The following is a 23,711-nucleotide window of genomic DNA, read 5'->3' as shown; positions in this document are numbered from 1 at the left end:
CCAACAACTCTAGAAGCAGTGTTTGGATTGGTTATGAAATGTATTTTCTTCTCTCTCTCTCTCTCTCTTGCTGTAATATGAGTAACAAGAGGAGCTGGACAAGCCATCTAATTCCAGGCTGGGCAGTCCAAGGAGCATCTGATCACCAGCATCTCCCAAATATTAGATCTCCTACCACCCACAAGGCTTGCCAACTCAGAATAGTCTTTTGGAGCAAGCACCTTCATCACCTGCACCTTTCAAAAGTGGTCCTCTGCTCAAATGACAGTGTGTCATCTTCTACTTCAGCATGTAGAAGAGAAGGTTAAAAAAGCTCAAGAATGTTTGGATGGACAGCAGATTAGAGATGTAAAAAAATTTGAGGGTTCATTGATCCACATGATGTGGTCATATGATCATCTGATAACTTTTTGGAATAGCATGTTAATGTATATAAATAGATTTATGAGAGAATCTTTAAATATTAAAGATGTTAATGTGATGCTGACTTACATACCAAGGCTTTGGAATCTGACTATTTATCAGGAATTATGGTTGTATCAAGCAGGGGAGTGGCTAGAAAAATCATACTGAAAAATTGGAAAAATGATGTTAAGGAATGGCTCTCAGAAATGTGTAGCCTACTGTATCTGTTTTGGAAAAGACCATATTTCCTATTAATCAAAGGATAAAGCAATTTGTATTACTATGGCAAAGATTTTGTGATGTTTTGCAATAACATTTTGTATTGATCATATTATAGAAATGTATGGTACTTATAAGTAAACCAGTGAGTACTGATAAGTATAATATATACGGTAAGGAGGAATTTTTCATTTTCTTTTCTCTCTTTATTTCCGGTTTTTCTTCTTTTGTTTCTATTTTTTTTTCTTTAAGTTTAAATACTGTTTTGTTAATTGTGTGCATCTGTGCATGTGTTTTAGTGTTTTGTCAACGTTTCGTTGTAATTTGTAAATAAAATTTTAAATAAAGTTAAATTTTATTTACAAATTAGTAAATAAGTCCTTTTGTATTCAATGAGACATTTTCCTTGGTGGATGCGTATAAAACAATAGCATAACTTCTGCTTTCTTTTCAATAATTCGGCATGTTTTCAAAACAGTAGATAGAACGCCAGGTGTCACACACTTTTGTAGCTGCTCAAACTGTACCTGAATCTGATTTAAACAGCGCATTCTGACACTGAGAAAGGATTAAAAATCCAAAGGGAATAGACTGCTAAGGAAGTGATATACCTTCAGTTGTTGAGATTTCCCTGGCACCCACGGAACTTGCTTCCTGGTTATTGGCAGTGGTCATGGAACCAGGGCCGCAACTGAGGGGGGGCAACTGGGGCATATGCCCCTGGCGCCGCGCTGGTGGGGCGCCAAAATTAGCACTGGCGGGGGCACCAAAATGGGCGTGGAATCCATGTTTGCCCCTGGTGACACAGACCCTAGTTGCAAGTCTGCATGGAACCCTTCCTGGAGTTAGCAGCTGCCAAGTCCAGGCATTTGCTGAGGGCCAGATAGGGTTAGGGATCCACCAAACTGACAGCATCCCCCAAGCCTAGTCTCCACTGCGAAGAACCAAGGGGCAATCCATGGTAGGGCATAAGCTGTTCCACAAAAAGGTGAAATGAGTAGGTCCTGGCATTTGGTGAAACTACACAAGAGCCATTAGGAGATAAAAGAGACAATAAATGATATCTCAGCCCTGGGAAAGGAGGGAGTGTGAGAAAGAGTTTCGAGATAGCCTTGCCTTGATTCTACTGTATAAGTTGTAAGAGGGAGAGCGAGAAACTCTGACAGGCTTTCAAAATTCTGTTTTTATACCCTAAAATAATAAAGTGGTATTCCAGTAGACCTTACGGTATCTATTTTCTGATCTAGCCTACCTTGAAGGGAGGATAGAGGTGGTAAGGAGTGGCAGCATGTTCAAAACATGCTTCTCATTCAAGCTGAGTTCTGTTCTTTGCCCAGAAACCCCGGGCCTTGTGGGATACATACTCCCCAAATATGCCCCTACCCTTAACCCCACATTTAGAAAAAAACGCATTCGTGATCATTATTGTCCTACCCCAAAACTGCTGGAAAGCTTCTCTCCTTGGCCCTTCCTCCCACTCAGCTTCACAGACCCTTTGATAAATGCTCCTTTTGCTGCCTCTTAAACAAATCTGTAGACTGCAGGTGCAGACTGGAAGACATGTTTACAAAAGGATTCTGGCAAATGTTTACCTCACTGTATAGGGGAAGAGTAATCTTTAGGCCTTAAGAGAACTTCCTGCAACGACAACCCCAAAAGGCCAACTGGAGACTGATGAGCTGCAGGCTGGGCCTCAGGTGGCAGATCCAAGTAGAGGATTACATACACAAGACCTGTTCTTGAGCTGTGTTGGTCTTAGGGCTCTGCCTATCCTTCGTCCTCCTCCTCGGACAGTTTGAAATCCATTGCCGAAGATAGTTACCTCATTTTGCCTAGGGGCCACCTCTGAGGCTGCACTGCTTCTGTAATTCTGAAATTGCGTTTTCTTCCTGAGTGGCTGCTTCTAGCACCATCCAGGCATTGCTTGTTTGCGGGAACCTACACTCAGAAATGCAATTAACTTTTCATACTTGAGCGGTAAGAGTATCTAAAGCCTTTTTTTATTATTATTTTTATATGTAACTTGATGCTTCCTTGCAGAGCACATTTAATGTTTTTAATGGGTAGGCTAAAGAGGATTAAAGTAGATCAGAAAAAGATTCATCCATAGACTCCATAAAAACAAGGTGGTAATTATCAGAAGAAGCAAGGATTTATCAACAGCAATTCTTGCTAGCCATGTTGTTTTCTTATTAGATCGGGGAAATGCTATAGACAGAATATGCCTTGATTGCAGCAAAGTATTTGATAAAGTCCCCCATTCGTGATATGCTATCTAATAAGCAAGTTAAATGTGTGGGCTGGCTGGGAAAGTAATTAAATAGATGCAGAGCTGGCTTAAAAATCATACTGACAGTTCCTTATCAAACTGGAGAGAGTCATAGGCACCATTCCTAACCACAATGATGCCAAAAGGGCAAAATATGCATTGTGACATCACAATGCAAGGCCCACTCTTTCATTCTTGCATTGTGACCTCACAAATAAGTATGTAATAGGTGGGGTTTGTGTCATGATGTCATGATGCACATTTTATCCCTTCTCTCCCCCACAGATGCCAAAGAGAAAGGTTTAGTCTTAGGACCCCTACTCTGCAATGTTTTATTAATGACTTGGATGAAGAGGTGGAAAGAATGTTTGCAGAAGGCACAAAATTGGGTGAAATAGCTGCTACCCTAAAAGGAAGCAATAAAAATGAAAATAATCTTGATAGCTTAGAGCAGTGGTTCTCAAACGTTTTAGTCTCAGGGCCCCTTTACTTTCTTAAAAAAGACTGAAGATCCCAAAGAGCTTTGGTTATATCTTTGTGGGTTATATCTATCAATATGTATTGGATTAGAAATTAAAAGTGAGAAATGTTTAAAATATTTATTTATTTTTTGTGGACACCCTGAAAGTTTCTTGGGAACCCCAGGGGTCCCCAGATCACACTTTGAGAACTGCTGGCTTAGAGAAATGGGCTGAAAATAACAGAATGACATTTTAACAGAGTCATGTGCACAATTATTCATTTAGAAAGACAGAAATCAAAATACAGATAGAAGATAGAAGATAACTGGTTTGGTAATAGTACTTGTGAAAAAGAGCTTGGAATAACAGTTGATTGCAAACTGAGTATGAGTCAGCAGATGTCAGTTGAAAATGCAGTTTATACCCTACGTATAACAGAACGAAATGCTGTTCGTGATGGAGTTTTTAAAGGTTAGTAAAAGAACTCCAAGCAGCTAACAGCAGTCTTGCAGAGTAGAAGCATGTAACCAAAAAAGAGAAACTTGCACATTAAGCTTAATTACATTCAGAAATGAATTCAGTCTTCACACAGTAGTTAGATGAAGAAAAATAGAGATAGCTTACTTTTATTCAGTAGATCTGGATACAGATAGGTTCATAGTAGAAAGCATTTAATCATCACTGGTTCTTTGTAGACACTTTCTATGTGGAATAGAAAGTCTGGGTGCAGGCTAGATGGTAGGGGGAGGGCTGCATTCCTGCAGCACCTCCTGCTTGCATGTCTGCCAGAAGAGTAATGGAGACTGTTAATCCCCAAGCCCAAGAAGAAGGAGGAAGCAGAAATCAGGTGACCCATGTGACATCCCACAAGCATAATAGAGATGTGTTTGCTAGAGAGACCCCCTTATGCTTATGAGACAATGCTGAGTTGATCCCTGATAATTCCAACAGTTCGGTCTTGCACCATATGCCTGACTGTTCCAATGTTTGCATCCATTGTTGCGGTAATTGTATCAATCCATCGCATTGTAGGTCTTCCTCTTTTCCACTGGCCCTCAACTTTACCAAACATGATGACCTTTTCAAGCCATCGGTCTTTCCTGATGATGTGCCCAAAGTCTAAGCCTAGTTATCTTCGCCTCTAGGGAACATTCTGGTTATATTTCTTCTAAAACTGATTTGTTTGCTCTTCTGGCAGTCCATGGTATTTTCAATACTCTTCACCAACACCACAATTTGGATGCATCAATTCTTCTTCTATCTTCCTTTTTTATGTTCTCAATAATTTTATTTATTTTAATTTATCAAATTTATCACTGCCCATCTCCCCCACAAGGATGGACTCTGGGTGGTTCATAATAAAAATTTTCATTGCAGACATGGAATTATAGATTTCAGTTACATGAGGAAAACCATTTCTGACTGAAGGTAAGGGGGAAAAAATCCTTTCTATTAGTAAGAACCCTTTGCCAGTGGGAATCCCACCCAGAGAAGCAGTGTGGTCAAGCAGAGGTGAGATAGGTATTTGCTCGGTTGCTTTAACATGCATTCCAAACTGAGCAGTGGGTTGGACTCAGTGACTTAAAAGGTTCCTGCCAGCCCTACAGTTCTGTGAATTTATAGGAAATCCCTTTTTCATTTAAACATTGCAAAATGAACATAATATTTCAAGTTTTTTAAAATATATGAAATAAGTATTTTGTACTCTTAAAAGTAATAAATTGCACCAATTCAAAATTACACTAAAGGAATTCTATCCTACTCTTTATCCTTAAATCTGGCTGGCATTCATCCATCGTGGTTGTGCTGATGTCATAATCTAAGTAAGCTCTATTGCAAGGTGTATTTTCAAAAGTTGTGGTTTCTCACCCCCCTTGGAAAACCTGTTTGCATTGTTTCTATCTCATTTCTGAAATAAATGAAACCTGCAGTCTAGCAAAAAACATCCTATGCTGGTAGGCATCTGATTTCCCACTGGAAGCGATGCTAGCCATGCCCCCAACTTCTCAGCTTCTTTGCCTAGAACTGATATTTAGAGAGAGACCCTCAAATCCACCACGATCATGCTGCCATGATCCTTGCTATTAAAGAAAGCCCAGTTCTAGGATATCACCCTTCACATAGTTTGCTAGAATGCCATACAGACTCTAAGGACAAGATGTTTGCATCTAGTTGGAAATGCTAGAAATGTTACCTACTTTTCTTTAGGTTAATGTATATTTGTTCATTTGCAGATTACTGGAAGCTCTAGGAGCAGGACATTCAGCAACGGGTCAGCTGGGAAGAGAAAGAGAGCCTACAGTAATTGGTTGGCATTCCCCACAACAGTTATTGGCCAGCTCAGTCAAAATGTGAGCAGTACCTAGATGAAGGGATTCTCTGCCAGCTCCAGATATCTAAGCATATAGACAATGCTGTGTTAAAAGCATTGGAAATCTGCAAATAGTGAGGACAATGTAGAAAAAAAATGGGTTGGTTTTAAAGTGCCTTTTGAATGACTGGTAAATGAAAAGGCTGCTTTGTGGTAGATCTCAAGATGTAGCCAAGCACAGTTCAAGTGGATAGTTATATCACTGCAAATGTCAAAACCATAGTTCTTGAAGGTGGAGCAGCAATGCCAAGTGTGCTATATTCTTTCTTATATGTACTCCATTCTTTCCACAATATGACCATAACTGGATGAGAATGCCTGGCAGATCCCCATAAAAAGGAAGTGACCAAAGTATGTGGTTATTCCAGAGGAAACTTGTATTGGGGAAACATCCTGAGACTCCCATCACCTTTTTTCAGCTGAGACTCTTCTGAATGGCAACTCCAACTTTAAAAATAGTAGAAGTTAAGGAATTTGAGCTTATGTGAAGACAAGAACCCACAGTTCAGGAAGCCTCCACTTTGAACTTCCTCTGTTCCAGAAACTTATTGGAGAACCATCTTAACTACCAGATCCACTGTCTGGTGGGAGTTAACAATCTGTTGAACTCTCCAGCCCAACTTGAAGGCCCAATGGCTGACTCAGAAAAGCCTTCTCCAGAGCAAAGCTGCAGGTACTCAACAGCCCCATTGGATGCTTCCTGGCAAACACCACGGAAGGATGATGGACACCAAGGCCAGGAGAATTGTGGACCTGGTTCTTTAGGATCAGTTTGACCCCACATAGAATCAATTGCATATCTCCATCCAGATCACAATACTTCCCACAAAACTTCATTTTGTTTTCCAAGTTGTGGAGATACTTTTTTAAATGGTATATTGATAAGTGGATTGTGATTTTTCAAAAACAGAATTGCAATCTGGCTTTTTCAGAAGTAGTTTCAATTTGTATGGTTATTGGGACAACTCTATCATAATGAGCATTCACCGTAATAATACTCTCAGCTCAACCCAGGAAAATTACACAAAGCATTATGGATAAAAGTAAGTAGCTGAATCTTAGGCCTCCAGGCAGTTGGCTCACATTCTCAGATTGGAGAACACAGCAAGTAACAAGACCGGATAATGCAGTAGCTGAATCCATCTCTGATTCTGATAAAGCTGTGGCATCTATGAACAGATACTGGTAATTTTGATTGCAAAGTGCAATGCAAATTGTCCACAAGGGTTTGGTCTCCTCTGGACTGGACTGTCAGTGAGATGTGGAAGGAGTGGCAGTAGTTTATCTAGCTATCTTTCCCTAAAAGCTCTGCCAGTTGTTATTGATAACGGTAGGAAGGCATCTGTTTTTCAGCGTGCATCCCAATCCTAATGCTTATTTGCCATCTCTATATATCGTTTTTCAGTTAAATGCAGTATTTCACAAATTAAGAAACAATTTAACCACAAGCGACCAGCCAGTTTTCAGAGGGACAGCTATCCATATCGCAGCAAAACTCACAAGCCTTAGGACACGTTTAATATGGCAAAACTTGTAGAGCAGGAGAACCTACTTCATCTAATGCAAGGAAATCAGAATGAACAAATAAGCAGCCGCAAGATCAATCCTCGATATTTTTCAGTAGATAGAGGAGGTGGTCCACTTTCATAGATCTGCAAAACAAGTTTTTATTGATGCTTCTGGTGTCTTTTTTTTCCTTTTTTTCTTTCTTTCTTCTTTTTGGTTAGCTCTGGAAGGAAAAGTTGCAACTGTCCAACTGCAATCAAGTACTGTATGGAGGACAGCAGTGGTGGCACACGGTGGGAAAGAGCATTCACAGGACAAAAACAGCAAATAAAGTAAGTCGAAAGCACAGTCAGTGTAGGCCATATGCTGCAGTGTTAAAGTGGTTGGAGCACTGGGCAAGAGCATGGGCAAACCAGCTTTAGATCCTAGTTCAGCAGTGAACCTCAAGTATGCACAGGTGCCAAAACTGGGCTGAGGAAGGCATGAGGCCATCCCCATTATTTCTGCACCTGATTGTTCTGCCGCATTGCCACTACACTGATCAGCACTGAAGTCTGAAGAGGGTTGGCAAGAGCATTCAAAGCCTCCCTTCAGCCTGGAGTACAGTATTGTCTTCTGATGGTTTCCAGTCATGCAGATGCATTTAACTAAAAACACTGGACATTTGCCTTGAAACAAAGCTGGAAGACAAGCCCCCCTCTACAGAGACATTAGAAATGGGGCTTGTGCACATGCTATGACTTGTACACACTTTTAACCCTTACATGTTCAAGCAAGCAGGGTTAATGAAGCATAACTATCACTCACGGGCTTATTGTGATTTAAGCTTGTGCATGTTCCTCTCTGTTCCTTGAAGGAAGAATGGGGTAGGAATTATCACAGGCACTTCAAGTGATTGGATGAGTTTTTATGGGCATCATTACACTTTGCACTCCTTTCCTGGGTTTGCCATAGCACCAGGATGCCTCACCAACACACATTTTAGAGGATCCCCATCTGACCTCATCACTTGGTGTCAATCCAGTATTTTTGTGTCCCTGTTGTGTGATCTTCCAGAAAGTCCTATCACATGAGCACCACCATTCTGGGCCATGGAATTTCCACAATCTGTATGTGTTGGTAGAATGTTTACATGCTTGCCGCTTGTCCGTGGACCTTTCCAGCATATTCCCAGATCACCTGCACATTGGCAGGGCTTGTCCAAGATCCCCAGGTAAATTTTTTTAACATTTTGCATGTTTCAGAATTCCTAGGCAGCTAGATCCAGAATGGCTGAGTGATTGGATTTTGGGGAAAAGGCAGAAAATTCGTAAGTCATCCTCAAAGTCCTGCTTTCCCACAAACACTTGGAAGCAGGAGGTCAATGAAACTGCATCAGCAAGAAAAATCCTCCCTGTCACATTTTTGAACATGGAGAACTGTCTTTCCAACACTTTATAAGCTGTCTGATGAAAAAATTAGGAGCAGTTGCTCAGATGCACTGCAGAGAAGAGGCAAGGTTTGCACTGGGGTGCTCAGTTTGAATCAGCCAACATCACAGTGTTGTCACAACAGGGACAGTAAAGACTTCCTACTAAGAACCCCAAAGTGCAAAAAAAGTAAAAATATCCTCAGGCTTGACTCCTGGGGATTATATGGACACATCCATGCACTTTTCTGGCTTCTAAGACAAAGTGGTTTGCCACTGCCTCATTCAGGGATTTTTTTTTTTTAACTTCCCACATGCTTGCTGGGGGAATTCTGGGAGTTGAAGTCCACACATCTTAGAGTTGCTGAGGTTGAGAAACACAGCCCTAGGTGTTTTTCATCTCTCCAACCAGACCTGACCTTATTTAGCTTCCCAGCCCAGGCAAGGTCAGCCAGAGCCTGTATACGTACACAGTCCTCCAAAAAGTAAGCATGTCTCCAAAAAGAGGGCCAAAGAAAGAGGGAATTTGCATATGATCCGCACATGCTAATGTCAGCGGGAAAACCTCCCAAAAGAACTTCAATCAACAAGGTTCGATGATTCAGAGAAAAGAGTTTATTTGTAATGCATTTGCAAAGGCGGGTTCCCTCCTGGGCGAAGGAACCCTGAATGTATCCAAAGCCAGTATTTTTATACCCTATCTGTCCTCCCCCTCCTCCGAGGGCTCAGCTCACAATCTTCCTGTTTTCCCAGACATTTAGCATTATCTCATACACTTTTGAACTAGTTGTTTATTGATGGGTCTGTGGATGATTTTTGCAGACCTTTTCTCATCCTTGCTTTAGGGTCTATTCTAACTCAATGCACATATAAATTGGCACCAGCCATCCTACACAACTGGCCATAAATTCCTAATCTAAACAATTTTATCTGACACCCATATTCCATGGGTTCAGGGGTCAGGTCAGGGTCTGTTTACCCACCTGGGGCTAACTCCCCCTTCAATCATGAGTTTGAGGCACATACAGGGGTTTTTCTTTAAACAGTACTTTTCCATATTAGCCCTTTCACAATCCCCCCTTTTTCTTCTTCCTCATTGCCTCAAACTCAAGTAACATTATTCATTCCTCCTTTCTGGAATCACACCACCCCCATATCTGGGTTAAACATATTGGAACACATTGTACACAACAACACATAGCAAGTAACATGATTATAATAACAATTCCTATAACTAATAATTGTTTTATCCACCCGAATCCTGGCAGCCAGTCCCATAACCCGCTCCAATCACCTTCCCCCAGGTTCTCATTTCCCCATTGTTGATGATGCCGTTTAACTGAAGCTTCCATCTCTTGGATGGTGTGAGTTATAGGCACCAGCCTATAAGGCTAACAAATCCAAACCAGTGGATTAACCGTAGTTCCATACTACAGGTAGGCTGGATTTCAGAACTGTACCCTAATCCCTTTTTATATGGAAATAGAAATTCCCTATTGTTCTAAATTGAGTACATCTTCAAAGCTTCCCTTGAACCCTGTGACTCTCTTTTCCAGGTTCAGGGACCCGTATGGTCATCAAAACTACAAGGTATTAGACAAGAAGTTCAGGCGCATTTTTTCTTTTTCTGCACAGTCCAGTGTCCAGCAGTATTTGGCAACACCAGTGTCGTCTTTAGGGTTTCTCCCAACTCAGTTGCCGACTCCCCTCCATCTGGTTTAACTCGATTTCCAGACTTAAAAGGATGTGCCTGCTGTTCCAACAGTAGGGCTCTGTGTTCCTGTAGATAGGGAGACAAGGACAAGACTTGCGCAGATAACTGTTTCAAATACTTGCAGACAAATTTCTTCCCCATGGCAGGCATGCCTCCTACTTCTCCACTAAGAAGATAGAGTCACCCATCTCAAATGGACTGACTGCTAGTCTTTTCTTAGGAACAATCCAGAGACTTAGTATTGTCACTGAAAAGGCTTGTGTCCATGTTGATCCTGCCTTTGGTCCTAGCCTCTCCAAGTGTCTTTTCAGCCTATAAAGAAAGGCTTTCACCCACTCTAAGAAACAGTTCACCCGAGGGCCACCCCCCTTTGGAGGTTCTCCTGGAGTTGAACGTGGTTGGTCTTTGGGTTGTCCTTTTGGCATACCACACATCTCTCACACACGCTTGTTTGGCTTTCCCAGGACAAATAAATATTCTAGACACACAAATCTCTGAAGCATTTGTCCCATGTGACTAGATAGATTGGTAGGTGTAGTTTTGGATATACTTCAATTGCCAATATTTAATTCCCCACTAACTTCCCTAAATTCCAAACTTGAAAAACTAGAAGAAAAGTATTGACATAATAGTTTATCTAGTGTTTGGGCTGTTACATAACCAAATTGTTAAAACAAAAGAAAAAAACCAAAAGAAAACAAAATTCAGATAGATCATACCAGTCCATGGAAGCTCTACTTAAAACCATACATTGTCCAAAATTTTTTTTTTCTCTCTTCTGTTTTTATTATAGAACATCAGAGAAGTGCAATTCTGGATGGTTACCCCATCTATACCCCCGTTACATACCCTTCGTACACAGTCAGTCCCACTCACATTCACCCAAGTCTGGTTACAATAGAAGTCGTAGCTCTCCGAGCCGGGAAGGCCTCTATCCACCCTGTCAACTGGTCTTTAATTACCAACAAATACTTCCACCCCCCTTTTTCTGTTAGCTCAGTGTAGTCTATCTGTGCTCTCTGAAACGGTCAGGAGGCCAGTGGTCTGCCTCCTGCCTCTTTCTTTCTTGCTGCCCTCTTATTCACCTTTAAACATATCAGGCACTTCCAGCACACACTATAAGCTATCATCCACATTTTTAAACTCCAATATTTTCCTTTTACAGCCTCAACTAGAGCATCAGTTCCCCAATGCCCTCCTTCATGGACTTTTTCTAAAATCCCCCGCATAACTTCAGAAGACACTATTTCAGCTCCATCAGTTGTCTTCCATCCTCTTTCCGCTTTCTCACATCCTTCAGCATTCAACTGTTCTCTTTCTTTCTCATTGGGTTCCCATACCGGGTTTTCAAGCGGGCTTCTAGTACTGGAATCGCCACCATTTGCAGCTTGACGTGCCCAGCTGCCTCCTTTGCCCGTTGGAGACAATCCACACTCAACTGCCCTATTGTGATTCAACTCAACTCCCCTCCCCAGAGAGCCTGCGTCTCTCCAGGTCCTTTCTGCGCCTGTCTGTCTCCCGAGCTCTCCATCCCATGGAATACCTCCTCGACCCAATCTTCCGAGAACTCCCCCTGCCTCCCCTTCTTTGGGGCCGCAAACCTTGAGCTAAAACAAGGCATTTCCCTTCCTTTCTGCCTTCATTCTCTCATTTCTCCTATTCCTCTCCATCTCCTGGGGTTGCCCTGCAAACATCCTGTTCATTTATGGGCTCTGCCCGACTATCCTCCCAACCTTTCCCTTTTCTGCCCTATTTCAATAACCATCCTCTGTTCCTCCAGTGTCGGGAAGACTGATAACAAAGTCTGAATATCTTGTCACCTTGGATTGTGGGTTTGCATCGATCCAATCCACAGACTCTCAGCTAAAGCACTGACACTTCATCCATCCAACCTTCCAGCCACATACAGTTGCCAATCCTCAGCTCTCGTTTCCAGATTCGAATTAAGCAAACAACACAAAACACAAGGCTTCCTCAGGTCGGGCAGATATAAAGCTGGTGTCTCCACCAAGGCTCCCCCTTCGATTTCCAAGTGGTCTATAAGTTGTTCTGGCGAGGCTGACTCGTTAGCCCTCAAACAGGTCAAGCACTGGCTGCTTATTTGCTGGGCTATCGGGTTCATTCTTTTACATGCATACCTTTGCTTTATAAAATCTACCAAGGCTTGCGTTCCTCAGTGTGTCCCTTGGTATACCCTTTGCATAATTGGTTTATTTTCTATCCCTTCTGGCAACATTAGTTTATTGTTACTGCCCCATGGGCAATCCAGCTTGCTTCTTCCTCTGGGGTTAGGATAACTTCTTTACTTAAGCTCCTGTAAGTGTGGTGTTATTACAGGGAAAAACTTCTTTCCCTTTTGTCCCCTCTCTAACCATATTTTCCAAAATTGTGTACCACCCCATAGGCATTCTTTCTCTCAAGTCATCTCAACATCACAAGTTCATTCTTATTTCTCCTTCACTTTATTTAATTCACTTTTACCCAATTCCCTTCCACACAAATTAAATTGGTCACCTACTCACAGCACTGAACACATGGCACAATCAAATCCCATGTCCCTCCATTCACAGCAAATAACAGAAGGGATTGCATAGCCAAAAATTTGGGAGACCCGCAGCCTGGCCAGGGCTATGGATTTCCAAAAACCTGAAGCATTCCCCTTTTTCTGTGGAGGAGTTTAGTTCCTTAAAGGGACAGACTCACGTTTAACTCCTTAAGGGACACGCTCACATAGCTTTTCTCTCCCTTCATTCCCTCTTCAGACTTTCTCTCCTCAGCTCAGGACAGATGCCCATGCCACACACACACACATGAGCACACACACACTCTGCACCATTTCCCTCAACAAATATACATACCAATACACAGACAAATACCTACAAACAAAAAACATTTTCACATACTCATACAAATTCTGACAGTCCTGAAGGACTTCCAGGATTGATTTCTACCGGTTCTCTTCTTCCCCGCCATTTCCACACCTATACTTTTCCTCATCTCTGAGTGGCGGCGTCCTGCTGTGTTCCCTTTGTTCCATAACCTCCCTTACTGTTGCTACCATGATCCTGCCCTTCTGCTTATGTTTTTCTCTGTTTCTCTTTGCACATAGATTTTCTGCGTTTCCTTTAAGAGATTACTGCCTTCTCTCACCCTGATCCTTGATCAGCACTAGCCCCCTCTCGACCTTCTGATTGTTTTACACCCAAGGTAGAGTACTCCAGCCTGCGCTGGATTTGCTTTCCAGCAATTTTAAGCCTCTGACTGTCGGGGGCAAAACCGGGCCGGCCTCCCAGCAAGTGCTGGCTAATTTTAAAGTCCGACCTCAACCTATGGCATCGAGACGAGTTTCGAGAAGCGTTTCCAATGCTTTAACATGCACTTCAAAGGTGTCTCGGGGCTACAACTTCCTCCCCCAATTTTCTTCTATCAAAACTTGCCCTAAAGGGGAATCAGGGTCCGGAGGGCATCGTCGCCCTTCCGGTCTTCCCTGTTGCGCGCAATCCTTCGGGTCCCTTAGTATACTTTTTCAGCCATGGCATGCTCCACTGGTTAATCACTTGTCCTAGGGGCACATCCAGAACTGGCCCCTTCCCAGGCAGACCCAGTCCACCGCCACCGGTCTCCAAGACTATTCCTTCTTGGCGTCCAACGCACGGTATCCCAACCCTCAACCACTCGGACGTCTACTCACCCAAGTCGATCTCCCGGAGATCAGGGTCCTCGAGTGGGGCCAACACTCACTCACCCGCAGGAATCAGAAATCCTTGTACTCAGAGCTCTCCTCTCGTGTTCCTCTTTTCTCTGAACTGTCACGTTACATCGGAGCCCTGGGAGCCGATCCAAGAGGACCGGGCGAAGTCACTTCATCAACGGGAAGCGGTGCGCACTTACCCCACCCGGGTCCTACCGGACCAGCGTCTCTCCGAGGGCTCCTGGCTGGCTCGCCAAAATTGTCAGCGGGAAAACCTCCCAAAAGAACTTCAATCAACAAGGTTCGATGATTCAGAGAAAAGAGTTTATTTGTAACGCGTTTGCAAAGGTGGGTTCCCTCCTGGGCGAAGGAACCCTGAATGTATCCAAAGCCAGTATTTTTATACCCTATCTGTCCTCCCCCTCCTCCGAGGGCTCAGCTCACAATCTTCCTGTTTTCCCAGACATTTAGCATTATCTCATACACTTTTGAACTAGTTGTTTATTGATGGGTCTGTGGGATGATTTTTGCAGACCTTTTCTCATCCTTGCTTTAGGGTCTATTCTAACTCAATACACATATAAATTGGCACCAGCCATCCTACACAACCGGCCATAAATTCCTAATCTAAACAATTTTATCTGACACCCATATTCCATGGGTTCAGGGGTCAGGTTTACCCACCTGGGGCTAACTCCCCCTTCAATCATGAGTTTGAGGCACATACAGGGGTTTTTCTTTAAACAGTACTTTTCCATATTAGCCCTTTCACACTAATATATAGCTGTCCTCAGGGAACATTTAGAAAGGTAATTTAAATAGAAATATAATAGATAGCACTATGGTGGGAAGCATGTGGTCGTTTGCAACGTGTGCCTCCTCATGTAGCTCTCCAACAGCTTACTGTTTATGGGTGACATCAAAGGTTGCAGACCAGGCCTCTCCCTTGCTTCAAGAAGGGACTGTCCTCTGTATTCTAGAATGGTAGCTACTCTAAAAGGGAACATAGGGACTGCAAAATGTGTGGCTCCTGAGCATGGACATTAAAAAAAAAAAGCCTTGGCAAGTGTGTGAAGTTTCCCCCCTCTCTGAGGGTTTGACTCCAGTGGCTGGCCAGCCTGCCTGCCTGCCTGCCTGCCTGCCTTTTTCATCCTTTCTTCCTCCCTCCCTCCCTCCCTCCCTTAACTCTGAAGCAATAATATTGTTTACCTGCTAGTCCCCCACCCCTGCTCTTGCCCTTGCCCCTGCCCCCCTTTCTAGGAACACTATGTTCTTTACGTAGCTTGTAGTTATACCCTGGAGCAGAAAGTGTAATTCTTCCCATACTCCCCTTCTTCAGGTGGCAAAAAAGGGCCAGGAGATTGCAATCACACCAAGCAAGACTGTCAAGCAAGATATAGGACAAAATGGTCAACAGTTAAGATCACCATCTTTTGTTTACAGACCTAGCAGGGAATTAAATAGCGAGGAAAAATCTCATCTGTCTGTCATAGAGCTGATAGAAGCATAGAAATCCTACTTCTTCTCCTATCAGTTGCGGTCAGGTGTGTTTGTCCTGCCCAGGGTGACTGATGGGGAGAAATGTGAACATTTCATTGTTCAGTAATTTCGCAAGGACTCACTAGGCCGGGGGGGGGGGGGCACAGTTTATTCTGCCAAAGAGGTCTGAGTTTTTCTAGGCTGCCCCCATTCACCCAGGTGATAAATTTGCATTCAAAACCAAGAGCTGATTTTTAAAGAAAGACCATGTTTTGAACCAAAACGCCCTGAGGCCCCAAGGTACACTTTCTCTATTTTGTTTCACTCTGCTCCCCTGCCCATTTTTTAATGGCAAGCAGTACATCAATATTGTAAATAAAATAGATGATCAATAAAATTTCTTGTGCAAGTGCCTCAGTTTTAATGCAAATAGAAAAAAGCTAGTAGGGCTGGACTTGCAAGGAAATGCAAAGCAGTTTAAGCAACCGATTCCAACGGAAGGGTGAAATGAACAAGAATCCACCACAGTCAATCCACAGCAGTCACTATGAGCTAACAGTGGGCTCTTAGTAGTATTTGTAAAAAAAAAAATAGGGAATTTTGTTACATATAATTTGGATATAATTCTGGTGGTAACATGGTCTTTGGGTTTTTTTGTCAGTGCTATGCTTAAAGTTGCTGGTTTTTCCTGTCACCCCAGTTCAGAAGAGACTCAGAGGGAGCAATGGGAGTTTGCAGGAAGGGGGGCAAGCGGTGGCTCAGGCATCATGATGTCATCATAGTAATGATGTGATTTATATAAATTGCATGATGACACGATGCATGTGATGCATGTGATGTCATCATGGCTTGTTCTGAACAGCTATGGGAAGCAACATTTTTACTTTTTACCTTGTTCTCTGTTAAAATAGAAAGATTTTGCAGCAGTCATCCTGCGGCTGGGATTATTGAAATGAGAAGGAGCATGAACAAGCACAAAGCCTTCTTTGGGGACAAGACAGACATTTTAAAAATCAGAATCTGAGATTGTTCTGTTCCCCATCTCCTGTTTTGGCTTCTGTAATGATAAGGAAGATATATGTCCATAAATGAAAGCGTTCCACTGGTTTTTCTTTGTCTAAAACGATATACATATTGTGGGTTTCATTGTCCAGTTGTCCAGTTACCTGTTTTGCTTCTGTCAATGTCTGGAGAAAAATATTTGAGCGTCCATGAGAAGTCCTGTCCTCAACTGCCTAATTCAACTGAATCCAAAATACCAATGAATGAGAGACAGCTATGGACATCTTTGCTGTGCTTTGCAGTAAATTGTCTGAATCGCACTACTCAAAGCTGCTGCCCATTATAATTTTGCTGCCTGAGGCAAGGGAAGAGTCAAGCCCCACCCACTTTCCATATGCAGATACTGCCTGGCTGGCTGATAACCCTTATTTCAACACTTCCAGCTCTTTGACATCCATCAACTGAGGCAGCTGTTTCTTGGCCCAGCAGTAGAGCAGGTCCTCTGCCCAGTTCCAGAAACATCCAGTCAATTAGCCAGACTTGAAAGCTCTGCCCCATCAGTTTCATTATAGGAGCAAGGCCTGAAATCAATCTAGGATTGGTTTTATATGTGCAATGAAGCCCAACTGATCATAATCTAACAAGGGCAGTATACTGTAGAGGACACAAGGAATGGCCTTGAAGGACAGGAGGAGAAGCTGCTACCAAAACAACAACAAGACAAACAGGGCTCGAGTCTTTTCCAAGGAAGTAATTTAAGAAAGCACCTCAGACACCTCTCTAATACACACACAGATAATGTGAGCGGGGGAGCACTTTTAGACTTGCAAGATTCAGTTACATAGCTGTTCCAGTAGAAGTAGTTTTAGACCTAAATGGCATTGGTCTCTTAGTCTGCTCTACCTTATAGGACTGACATCTACAGCACAGGGGCACATCCCATTACCTGGGGTGCACTCAGCCTGCCAGGGGGTCAGGGACAGCCCCCCTGACCCCTTCAGATCCTCTTCTTTACCCACTACACCCCTCCCCCACCCAACCTGAGGCCACTCCTCTGGGTCTTGATTTGCCACCTCCTGTGCATAGAAAACCCCTATATGCGTGTGGGTATGTTTTTGCTCACATACTTCTTTACTCAGTTCATTAGGTTAGGAATCAGTTGAGATGTATGGGGATTCCAGGGGTGTCCACAAAGGGGCAAAAAAAATCAAGTTAGTAGCCACAAATATGCACACCAGCCCTGGTCTGTTTTTAGTTGTGATGCACATAAAAAAAGAAAGGGGCTTTGGTCACATGGTTGTGGCTGCCATCTTGACTTTTTTGATTCTCCCATGGACACCCCCGACAATCCCATATTGTCAATTATTTAAAATAATTCATTATAATCAATTGTTCAATTGATTACATTTGCCCATTCACTCACTAGTTATGTAGCCATGCCTCTTTTTGCAGGGTGACCCCCTTCGTTCCTTGAAAAGCCATGTGGCCTTTGACGTAACAAAAATTGTGCACCCCTGGATAGAACCCAACCCATAATTATTTCAACCTCTTATAGCCACACAGAGGGAGAGAGAGAGACTTGGATTAATCCAGTTAAGAAATCTCAGAATTTCAATTCAATTACAAATCAAATGGAGAGAAGCTAAACTGTGTGTGAATAAAAGTCTAGTATTTGAAGTGTTATGCATCGGCCAGGATGTATATGGCCTTGTGTATCTCATCCTGCCTCCTGTTTGTTCCTTTTTGCTCTCTTGAGTTTTGCAAGGTTGTAATGAAGAAGCTTGTTGTATATAGACAACAAGCAACTATCACGAGATTTTCAAAAATATAACTCTAGGGCAGGGTCAGGGAGCATCTTTAACTGCCAGAGTAACTAATTGCCTTTTTATGAGCCAGTTTGGAGTTGGGTGGCACTGAAACTGAACCAAATAAATAAATAAATAAAGTGTGGGCCAAAGCCAAAAGAGAACATGGCATTAGCCACATAAACCCAACAGGATTAAATTGTTTTCACCCATTTACAGACATCAATGCACTCCATCAACGCTTGCCCATTCCCATATATTTTATGCATTGTACATTAATACACCTCCCATTCCCTCAGTTACTATCCTATGTTTTCTCGCCCTCTTTTTCTCTCCCAATTAAGAAAGAAAGGTCATTTCACATACTTGTCTCACAGCCAGTTGCCTGCCACTAAACTCAGAGAAAATAGGATACATCAGTGGCCCTCGGCTGGAGCAAATGATGAAGCAGGTACGATGGGCAGTTGGAACCCAAGTACTGTATAAAATTAGACAATGTGGTTTAATAACTAAAATCCTCAGATTTAAGCAGAATGTGCTGTAGAACTATTATCCCCCTGATATTTTCTACTGGATTTACCGATTGTTTCTACCCTCATCTACTATCCAGTGAATTGAGATGGCTGTGGCTTGCCAGTGCAGCTAAAGAAACTTTTCTTTCATCCCAGCCCCTTGCATGGGCGGGGAGAGCCAGGGAGGGCAAGAGCAGGACAAGTTGCTTGATTGATCTGGAAAGGAACCAGTTTAATCCCAACCATCAGGAACAGGCAGCTGCCAGCAAGGCAGGGCCAGCCTTCTCTGATCAGAGGGGAGGAGGAGGAGGAGGCCTCTCTTCTCTTCTGTTCTGGAGGAGAAACCCCACCCACACCCCAGATGCCCTCCACTGGAGAAGCCATCAAGACAGGAGCATCATCACAAGGAAAAGGCATGAGGTTGGTCTCTGCTGATTCTAGTCCTGCAGATGTGGGGAGGCATGCAATCGTAGGGGGAGAGGAAAGATCTCTGGAGGTGATCGAGGACAAGTGAGATGCACAAGAGAAGGAAGAGAGGAGGATGTCAATTATTTTCCTGCGGACTATCTAATCGTATTATTGTTTCGAAATCTGTAACTGTACAGGATTTCCAGGCAAATAGCCAGAGAGAGAGAGGCAGACAGATAGATTGATGAGATGGGGATTTTTGTCTTGGAACGTTTTGGCCTGTCAGACCTTAAAGGCATCCCAGGGCCAATGAAAAAGAGGGCAACTCGGTAAGGCCATCCCTGATGGAATGAGCCCAGCATTCTGCCTCATGAAGGGAATATTTCCCCTTCAGGAATTTAATTTCCTGTTTGCACTGTGATGCTGAAGCAGTAAACTGCCGGCAGCCTGCCGTTCTTGTTTCCAGAGAAGAACATTTCCTCACTTCCATACAATTATGGTATGTAGCACATTCAAGAACAGAATGTATCTTTATCTTTTCCCCTCCCCAACTCCTGTATTACATTGTTTGTCCAGCCACTCCTTTTGAGGTTTACCTTGTGCCTTGTGTCTCCTGAGATTTAATTATTGGGTTTAAAAAAAAAAATCAGTGCTTTTTCGCATGCCACGATGATGAACAGTGCAATGATTTTTTTAAAAATATGGAGTAATCATAGCAGGCTGGCTTTCATTTATTCTTAGAACCAAGTAGAGATGATATTCCAAGTGGGCGCATTAAAACTCCAATGACAGTAAAAAGCATCTTTTGAGAGGCTGATCAACAATGGAGAGGTTTCGGGGGGGGGGGTAAACTTTCCCTTGCCTGCTGCCCCACTCCTCCAACTGTTTTGTCTTCTACCGGGAATTCTCTCTTTTGGCTTGCATGGAAATCAAAGAAGCTGACTTCGTGCCTATATGTGGGAAAGAGGTTCTAAATGCAGTACCAAGAGAGTTGAGGGTTAAGAGCTAATGAGCCCTCTCAACATTGCTTTCTCTTCTGGACTGGGGTCCAGCTGGCAGAAAAGGGAGTCCTAAATGTCAGAATCCAGCTAGATAAGGCAAAAGATTGTGGGGCAGGGGGAGATCCTCAACTTTTTTTTTTCTCTCTCTCTCTCACACACACACACACACACACAGAGTAGACACATGAGGCTGGAAGCTGATAATACAGATTCATAATAAAAAGTGGTGCATTGCAGAAGATCCTTTTTGGCACAGCCCATTGACCAGCTCTAGTGGGTGAACTTTCTCTGGAAACAAAGACAATAGGAATGTTCCTTCACTGGTAGTGCTGAGCTTAAGTTAACTTTCAGTACAATGGCAGGTTATTTAAATTACTGTTGGCAGGCGTTTCAGGGAAAACCCTCCTGCGGGTTTCTTCCTTTTAAAAAAAAATGGACTCAGAGGATGATCAATGAAGAAAATTTGTCATTTCTGGAAATTGTCCTCTGGGCTTCCACAGGACTCAGAAGGTCATCATGAATACTATTTTACTATACTATCGATACTATAGTACTATTCAATACTATACAAAGCTTTTGACTGAGATGGTCTGTAACTTTAGGATGCATGTCATCAATATTTTAACTAAGAACTTGGAGGCAGCTGTCTCTGTCCTGGACATTTGGAAGCTATGATTAGTTGGGAGGAGGAGATAGGCAGACAGACAGATGCAGTGGTGATACTACATGGTTGTGTTCTGGAAAGAACTGGCTAGCCTATGAGTGATATGTTTCAGGTCAGTTTAATAATTTTGCCCTAATCCTGCATCCATCATAGCCTCTGGTGGAGAGTGCCTTCTGCCATCTCAGTTCATTAGAAAGCTTGTCCATTTTCTGTCTACATCAGGAGCTTGCCATGCTGATTAATGCTTTTAAGCTCCAGCTTGATTACCACACCACTCTTCTCATGGGGCTGCTCTTGGAGACAATCCAGAACCCTCAAGTCATGAGGCAACTCTTTGTTCTCCATGCTGTTCAGGCTGTAATCCCGCTGGGCAAAAGTGCTCACGAGTGTTTAATCAGCAAGGACAATGATTGGAATGGAATGTCTGGTCTTTGCCAACAGCTGATTTACTTCTCTGTGGGGATGTGTGCCTCCCTTAGGTAGCATTTTGTAACAGGGCAGTGATTGGGGACAGAGTAGCCTAACATCCTAAGCTGTCACTGTGATGTGGAAAAATAGTCACTGACTTGAAGGTGGCCATGTTGATTCCCCCCCTCCCCTGCCATGTCCTGTTGAAGAAAATGGCAGGGAAATATCTATTTGGAACTGATTTAAAATTACACCTTCAACCTGGGCATGAACAAATTTAAGGGGTAAAAAATGGTCCATAATATTTGCTCCTCATTTTACTCACGGCTTGCCCCAACCTTCATTTCAGCTCTTCCACTTATATGACTTCAGTAGGACAAGAAATCTAGTGGCAGTGGTATATTTGACCATTACATATCTGAGATGTCCGGCTAGCAGAAATCTTATGGCTTTGGCCTATATTTCATGTTTATATGAACTCCATATAAAATTCTAGACTGGTGGATTGCACTCCACCAATCTAGCATTTTATCATTATGTCAGGGTCTGGAGATGACAGAGATAGGGAGAGAGAGAGAAAGAGAGAGAGATTCAGCCCCAACACTAGTATATTTTCAGCAAGAGAGTGCACCCCTAATTAACTAATTTCACATTGATTTCAAATTTCTAAAAGCTGCTCTTCAGATATATGGAACTTCATAAAGCAGTTTATAGTAATAATAAAACACACATCGCTACAGCCAGTGCAGAGATTAAATCAAAAGATAACACTAAAGAATGATAAATACTTTTAAATCTATGTAAATAAAGAACAAAGCTGGCAAGTTTTTATTTCTGACCCTCATTTTCTTTAGAAGACAGCCATAAACCGATTTTCAGATTGTATGAAGCAGCAGTGCCCATTTCCTCCTTTAAAGACTATTCTGTAATCCCAGGTCCACATTCATACTATATTTAACAAATAACTGCAGTGCAATTTTCTGTAAATATATGGTAAGGAAGGATCATCGTACAGCAAGGAGAACTGATTTTTCACTTTGTTGAGTGAATGTATCGTTATGAGCAGGTGCTAAGCCTTTTCTCTGAGATAGGTGTTTTAGAATTTCTTTATTGGTTGATAAGGGGAATTTCCTGCTTAGCCTGCTGCATCAGGTTTCTATTGATTATTTGTTCCATCACTTATTGATGTACATAAAAAGTGATCTAAGTAAAAAAAAGCAACCCTAGGCGCAAGGAGCTAAAGTTTAGTAATAAAGGAGACCAAAATAGAAAGAAACAACAGAGAAGAGGGCACAGGAGAGGGCAACTCTTTTACTCACATGATTTCATTCATTCATTCATTCATGCATACAGATTATCACTGCCTCAGTCTCAGCAGACTCCAGGCAGTTTGCAGATAACGATGAGCAAGTAGTCGTGCAAAAGACTTCAGAAAAAAGAAGTAGGCTTGTTGGCAAGTCTTCTCCCAGTTTGTGTCCATTTTTGGTGTGTATTCATTCATATTCTGTCCTGGTGTTTCTTTAAGCTTTGAACAGAAGGAACAAACTCTGCAGAAAGATTCATATTTAACAATATACAGCCCATACAATTATTTATGGATTATTAATTTATTGTGCAAATCCAGAAAATTAGACTAATGGACAAAACCATTAAAGGTTAACAAAATGGACAAAATCATTAGGTTAACCAGAGCCATTTTTGTTAAGTACTGAACAAAATAAATCTAATTTGTTTGAACATGATAGTTAACATGTTATACTTAATATCCAAATTAATGTTAGATGTCCACAAAATATCCACATGTTAAGTCTAGAGACTTATGTTATAATAGACAAGCTAATGTTTAAGTAATACTTCAATATTTTACAGAATTTTACAGATTCTGAAAAATTACATGTGATGCCTGCCAACATCATAAAGATACATGGAAGAAGTTTCTGGCTGCAAGGCTGAAATGGAAACCTAGTTGCATTGAATTAATTAGAATTTATCTTCAAGTAAGCATGCATGGTATATGGCTGTGCTCCACTCAGTTACAGATATGGAGGCACAATTTCACACTCAAAATGCCAAGCCTTTTTATCTGTTTTCAGGACTTCATATCTGAATGGTAAAATCAGAAGTGGCAAATTGTCAGGGTCAGTCTCGCTTCGCAATAAGGCACGGACTCACTTAATAGGTATTAAGGATTTCCGGTTTATTGGAATGGTGGCTGACAGAACGAAAAACGGGAACGGGGGTGCGGTGGTGAGGCGCCCTGTTTATACCCTCTTGCGGGGTCTCGTGCTCCTCCACCCTTCATTGTCCCCAATCCCTCTTGATGGGCTCCTTGATGGCTGTGTGGGCGTTTTCCTGGTGTCTTTCCTTGTCCTCTTGGTTCCGGTGTGT

General features: G+C 42.5%; 1 protein-coding gene across 1 annotated transcript in view; it reads right to left on the bottom strand.

Moving 5' to 3' along the window:
* The window catches only part of MRPL51 (mitochondrial ribosomal protein L51), a 377,933-nt gene that overhangs the window by 311,745 nt on the left and 42,477 nt on the right, over positions 1-23,711 (bottom strand). The gene's annotated exons all lie outside the window — the stretch shown is intronic.

The sequence above is a fragment of the Candoia aspera genome, chromosome 2, assembly GCF_035149785.1.
Source record: "Candoia aspera isolate rCanAsp1 chromosome 2, rCanAsp1.hap2, whole genome shotgun sequence".
Classification (NCBI taxonomy): Eukaryota; Metazoa; Chordata; class Lepidosauria; order Squamata; family Boidae; genus Candoia; species Candoia aspera.
This window is presented reverse-complemented; position numbering and strand designations above follow the sequence as displayed.